At 46.0% G+C, this 6,613-nt stretch overlaps 1 pseudogene; it reads right to left on the minus strand.

The window, feature by feature from the left end:
* Positions 1-2,877: 2,877 nt before the first annotated feature.
* Positions 2,878-4,244, minus strand: LOC108516768 (putative cytosolic acyl coenzyme A thioester hydrolase-like; annotated as a pseudogene).
* Positions 4,245-6,613: the final 2,369 nt, after the last annotated feature.

Below are 6,613 nucleotides of genomic sequence, written 5' to 3' on the forward strand. Positions count from 1 at the left end.
TCTCATTTCTCTCAAGAGTACACACTTCCTCTGGGATTTAAGCCTTACTTGGGCCAGTGTGTTCAGTGTTGCCCAGGGCCAACTTCTTCCTTAGGCACAGCAGGCAGTGCCTAGGGTCCATGAAAATGTTTTAATTTCCTTTAAAATCAGAAGAAAAAAAAATGAGGCTGGGTGCGGTGGCTCAAGCCTGTAATCCCAGCACTTTGGGAGGCTGCTGCCGTAGGATCCCTTGAGCCCAGGAGTTGGAGACTAGCCTAGGCAATATAGTGAGACTCCGTATCCTTATCTACAAAAAATTTAAAAATTGGCTGGGCATGGTGCCATGCGCCTTTGGTCCCAGTTACTTGGAAGGCTGAGGTGGGAGGATCCTTGAGCCCAGGAGGCTTAAACTGGAGTGAGCCGAGATATTGGCACTACAGTCTGGCCTGGGCAACACAGTGAGACCCTGTATGAAAAAAAAAAAAAAAGAAAGAAAGAAAAAGAAAAAAGAAAAAACAGAAGAAAAAAGTGAATTTGTAGCTCAAACAAAAATGTTTTAATATATGTATATCAGTATAGTCATAATGTACAATTTTTAGTATATATATTTAATGAAGGAAAAGAAGGGGAGCCCAAGAAAAAAGCAGAAGTGCCTATGGTCCCATGAAAGCCACAATGTGTGCCTTTGCTGCCTGTGGCACAGGGTAGGTAAGTGTATATCATTCTGGCGTTCAGATGACAGGTCAGTTTGGTTCTCATGAGCTGCATCCTCCAGTTAATCCTTATCAGTTCAAGGTGATATCTGACCTCACATTTACCATATGCTTGCCCTTTATTCTCAATTTGGGCAGAGAAGAGCCATGTCCTTTATTGGATGCCCTCAAGAGCTCAACATAAACTATAGGAATATATATTTACTGAATTAAACTGAAGGAGACTAGAGAATCTGTGTAGTGAGCCAGGCTACACTGATCGATGCTGGCTAACTTCTGCAGAAATACCATTATTTAACTTCCCTTTTCTCTGGTCCATACAGATCAAATCCTTCTATATATATCTATGTATATATGTGTGTGTGTGTGTGTATATATATATATATATTTTTTTAGACAGAGTCTTGCTCTTTCACCCAGGCTGGAGTGCAGTGGTGCCATCTTGGCTCACTTCAAGCGATTCTCCTGCCTCAGCCTCCCAAATAGCTGAGATTGCATGTACACTCCACCGTGCCCAGCTAATTTTTGTATTTCTAGTAGAGATGGGGTTTCGCAATGTTGGCCAGGCTGGTCTCAAACTCCTGACCTCAAGTGATCCGCCCACCTTGGACTCCCAAAGTGCTGGGATTACAGGTGGGAGCCACTGTGTCAGGCCCAAATCCTTCTATATTTTGCACTTAGCCAAAAAAAAAAAAAGAGAAAACTCATTGACATTATCGTATACATTACGATTGATTTCTGATTTGGAACAAGTTTTTTGTTGTTGTTGTTGTTTTGAGATGGAGTCTTGCTCTGCAGCTGAGGCTGGAGTGCAGTGGCTCAATCTCGGCTCACTGCAACCTCCGCTTCCCGGGTTCAAGGGATTCTCCTGCCTCAGTCTCCTGAGTAGCTGGGACTACAGGCGCACTCCACCATGCATGGCTAATTTTTGTATTTTTAGTAGAGCTGGGGTTTTCACCATGTTGGTCAGACTGGTCTCGAACTCCTGACTTCAGGTGATCCACCCACCTCAGCTTCCCAAAGTGCTGGGATTACAGGGTGAGCCACCGAGCCTGGCCCAAGGCATGGTTTTATATATTAAAAAGTTGCTGGCCGGGTGCGGTGGCTCACGCCTATAATCCCAGCACTTCAGGAGACCGAGGCAGGTGGAATACCTGAGGTCAGGGGTTTGAGACCAGCCTGACCAACATGGTGAAACCCCATCTCTACTAAAAATACAAAAAATTAGCCAGGCATAGTGACACATGCCTACAATCCCAGCTACTTGGGAGGTTGAGGCAGGATAATTGCTTGAAACGGAGAGGCAGAGGTGCAGTGAGCTGAGATCGTGCCATTGCACTCCAGCCTGGGCAACAAGAGCAAAAGTATGTCTCAAAAAAAAAAAAAGTCACTGATGTTAAGTGATATTATTACATTCAGAGAGCAAGTTGGGATTACAAATAACATTTTTCCAGGTAAATCAATATATTCTTAGTTTTTTTTCCCCTTATCTACATTAGTTACCTGATTAAAAATCCTGGATATTTGAGTTCTAGTTTTTTCTTTTTCTTCTTTTTTTTTTTTTGAGACAGAGTTTCACTCTTGTTGCCCAGGCTGGAGTGCAGTAGCATGATCTCGGTTCAGTGCAACCTCTGCCTCCCAGGTTCAAGAGATTGTCCTGCCTCAGCCTCCCGAGTAGCTGGGATTACAGGCACCCGCCACCACACCCAGTTAAGTTTTGTATTTTTAGTAGAGATGGGTTTTGCCATGTTGGCTAGGCTGGTCTGGAACTCCTGACATCAAGTGATCCACCTGCCTCAGCCTCTCAAAGTGCTGGGATTACAGGCGTGAGCCACCGCGCCCAGCAGAATTTTTTTCTTTTCCAGCCAAGCAGCAGCTTTATTAGTGGTGCTGGGTTCTTTCCATACCTTGCAGTGTGCTGGGAAGCATTCCCCAGGGTTTCCACAGAATGCCTCCCAGCGCTCGGGACAACACTGTGTAGCTTTGACACTGGAATGATATAAATAAAGCTTTGGTGTGTAGGTTTGCAGGAGAGAGTACAGGTTAATACTATGATACGAAAAATTCAGACAACACCAGCTCTCAATGTGAATTGGGTTTTTGGCCAAAGGGGTAACTTCTATGTAACTGGACACTGGGCCTGTTGCCACATCTACTCAAGGCCCCAGCAGCAGGAGGAGGGCGTCTAGGGCTGAGGCACCATGTGGCCCTGCCACTTCGCCTTCATCTGCAGGTACCGCCCTTTGCCTTCCTCAAAGCGTTTCTCTCTCTCTCTCTCTTTTTTTTTTCTGAGACAGTTTCGCTCCTGTTGCCCAGGCTGGAGTGCTCCCTGCAACTTCCCTCTCCCGGGTTCAAGAGATTCTCCTGACTCAGCCTCCTGAGTAACTGGGATTACAGGCATGCACCATCACCACTGGCCAATTTTTTGTATTTTTAGTAGAGACGGGGTTTCACCATGTTGACCAGGCTGGTCTGAACTTCCAACCTCAGATGATTCGCCTGCCTCAGCCTCCCAAAGTGCTGGGATTACAGACTTGAGCCACCGAGTCAGGCTTCAAAGCGCTTTTTCTCATTCTGGGTCTCGGGCAAGCGCTGGGGCATGGGCAGCGACCCACCCTCCTGGCTCAGTGACACTTAGGTGAAGACACTGGCGGCCCGGTAGCGCTTCTGGGAGCTGTCCGCAACAGAGTTGGCGTCCACCAAGACCTCTATCTCTACGGATTTATTGCTCGTGAAGGCCATGCGTCCCGAGATGGTTTTGATGCAGCCTTTTTTGATCTTGTCGTGAAAATTAATGGCGTTCACGGAAGCTGTGACGAGGTTGGTCTTGCAGTGGCGTGCAGCCACGATCCCGGCGACCTCGTCCGTGAGCTTCATGGTCACGCCTTCATGCACGAAGCTGTGCAGGGTACAGTCTGAAGGCCCCACCATGTGGATCAAGCTGGACTGGCTGTAGCTGACAGTGTTCGGCTCTGGGTTGAGGACTGGCTGGACGACGTCCTCGTTCCTCCACTTGGTCTCCATGCGCTCCAGCTTCTGGGTTTTGTACCGCTTCTGGCCCGCCTCCTCCTGCTCCTGCCGGGAATACACAACAGGAGGCACTTCGAGGACCTTGTCCACGTTCTTCAGCTACAGGGGCACATACCAGAGGGTGGCTTTATTGGTCAGCTTTTTGGTACCTGTAAGGATGTTTTCGGACATCACGTTGACCTGCACCTCCACTGAGTGCTCGGAGGTGTAGGTGATCTCTGTGCTGATGTGGGCCACCTCACCGATGCACATGGGCCACAGGAAGTAGGTGTGCTCGACTCGAGCCAGAGTGGCCACACAGTGGTCTCTGTTCTGGCTGTTGCAAGGCCAGGTGCTGATGATGGCGCCCACCTCCTCGATCATCTTCAGGATGGTCACCCCTAGACATTGCGGGCCACACTGGCGTCATCTGGCAGCATGATCCTGCAGATCTGGATGGGAGACGGCGTCTCGATGTCTGGGCCAGACATGCTGGCAGCTGCGCAGTGGCTGCGGGCGGGCATAGGTGTCTGGCAGGCCTGGCGCGGAATTGAGTTTTAGTGTCGAGAAAATTAAAGTTTTGGTGTTTTTTTTTTTTTTTTGAGACGGAGTCTTGCTCTGTCGCCGGGGCTGGAGTGCAGTGGCCGGATCTCAGCTCACTGCAAGCTCCGCCTCCCGGGTTTACGCCATTCTCCTGCCTCAGCCTCCCGAGTAGCTGGGACTACAGGCGCCCGCCACCTCGCCCGGCTAGTTTTTTTTTGTATTTTTTAGTAGAGACGGGGTTTCACCGTGTTAGCCAGGATGGTCTCGATCTCCTGACCTCGTGATCCACCCGTCTCGGCCTCCCAAAGTGCTGGGATTACAGGCTTGAGCCACCGCGCCCGGCCTAAGTTTTGGTTGTTAAAATGATTGCAGTTTTAGCTAACTTCAATTTTAAAATTCACCAATAATAAAACTATTATTTATCAATAAGTAGAAACGAGTTAGAAAATATTCAATCCTTTCAATTCAGTTGGGGAATAAACTAATATTTTTCGAACAACTGACACATATCAAGCATTTACTTAGGTACTTGCATCCATATTGCAATTTAATTCCTGCAACTGTCCTGGACGGGCACAGTGTCTCAGGCCAGCATTTTGGGAGGCTGATGGGGGAGGATCGCTTGGGCCCAGGAGTTCATAGACCATCCTGGGCAACATAGTGAGATCCCCATCTCTAAAGAAAACTAAACAAAACAAAACCAGTTCTTTTTTTTCTTTTTTCTTTTTTTTAGACAGGCTCTCTGTCAACCAGGCTGGAGTACAGTGGTGCAATCTCGGCTCACTGCAACCTCCGCCTCCCAGGTTCAAGCAATTCTCCTGTCTCAGTCTCCCGAGTAGCTGCGATTACAGGCTCTTGCCACCACGCCTGGCTAAAAACCAGTCCTTTAAATTTAGCATCCTGGTCAGGCACGGTGGCTCATGCCTGTAATCCCAGTATTTTGGGAGGCTGAGGCAGGTGGATCACTTGAGTTCAGGAGTTTGAGACCAGCCTGGGCAACATGGCAAAACCCTGTCTTTACAAAAAATACAAAAATTAGCTGGGCATGGTGGCATGTGCCTGTAGTCCCTGCTACCTGGGAGGCTGAGGTGGGATGATCACTTGAGTTCCAGAGGCAGAGGTTGCAGTGAGCCGATATAGTGCCACTGCACCCCAGCCTGGGCAAAAGAGTGAGACCCTTTCTAAAAAAAAAAAAAAAAAAATTAGCATCCTTATCCCCACTGTAGAATTAAAGAAATTGAGGCTAGGAGCAGTTAAGTATCTTTACAGAGATCATACATTAATGGGATGGCAGAACTAAAAATATGGATTTACACCTAAAGTTTAAAAGCCTGTATTATTTTCCACTTCACCATACTACTTCTCTTAGCAAAAATAACAATGATGATGCTTTGTATCTGTCTTACCTCACATAAATTATAACAAAGGTCCTTAAGGACAGGGTCTATGTCTTATACTTTTACAGTATCCCTAATGAATTTTCAGGAAATATTGCTTGAATGGTATGGTTGGTTCCTGGTATTTAAATACTGTTATTTAATTTTTCAATGGTATTTCAATGATATAAATAAATTATGCTTTTTTAACCTTAGTGTTTATAATGCAATTATTCTGACTTATTTCACATCAGAGACAATTTTATCCAGTTTAAATTCATCTTACATAAAAAATGCGTAAACAGGCTGAATGCAGTGGCTCATGCCTGAATCTCAGCACTTTGGGAGGCTGTGGCAGGCAGACTGCTTGAGCTCAGGAGTTTGAGACCAGCCAAGGGAGCATGGCAAAACCCTGTGTCTACAAAAAATATAATTATTAGCCAAGCATGGTGGCACATGCCCGTGGTCCCTCCTATTGGGAGGCTGAAGTGGGAGGATCACCTGAGCCCAGGGAGTTTGAGACTGCAATAAGCTGTGATCACGCCACTGCACTCCAGTCTGGGAGACAGAGTGAGACCATGTCTCAAAAAAAAAAAAAGCGTAAACATATATGCAGTTATGTTTGCTGCCATTCTGCCATTTTTTGGAGTGTATGATATTTTTGGAGCATTATTATATCATGCTCATTTAAAATATATTTAATATATTTAACTTCATTTGTAGGCTATTAAACTCTAGGAGTTGTCTTATGAATACCATTCTGGGACTTCCAGGATTTTCCTAAGTACTTTCTATCTGTTCAGTACCGGGAATAATAATATAAAATAAATAGTAAAAGGATAGTACTATCTATAGAGTTCAAAACACTGACAGAGAAATGGACTTTGCCTTCGGAAAGGTATTAGCCTCAAAGGGTTAAGTAGTCCTAGAACTTGGAAACATATATATATTTTTTCCTTTCTTTTTCTTTCTTCCTTTTTTTTTTTTTTTTTT

Source organism: Rhinopithecus bieti, unplaced genomic scaffold (assembly GCF_001698545.2).
Source record: "Rhinopithecus bieti isolate Rb0 unplaced genomic scaffold, ASM169854v2 scaffold_2339, whole genome shotgun sequence".
Classification (NCBI taxonomy): Eukaryota; Metazoa; Chordata; class Mammalia; order Primates; family Cercopithecidae; genus Rhinopithecus; species Rhinopithecus bieti.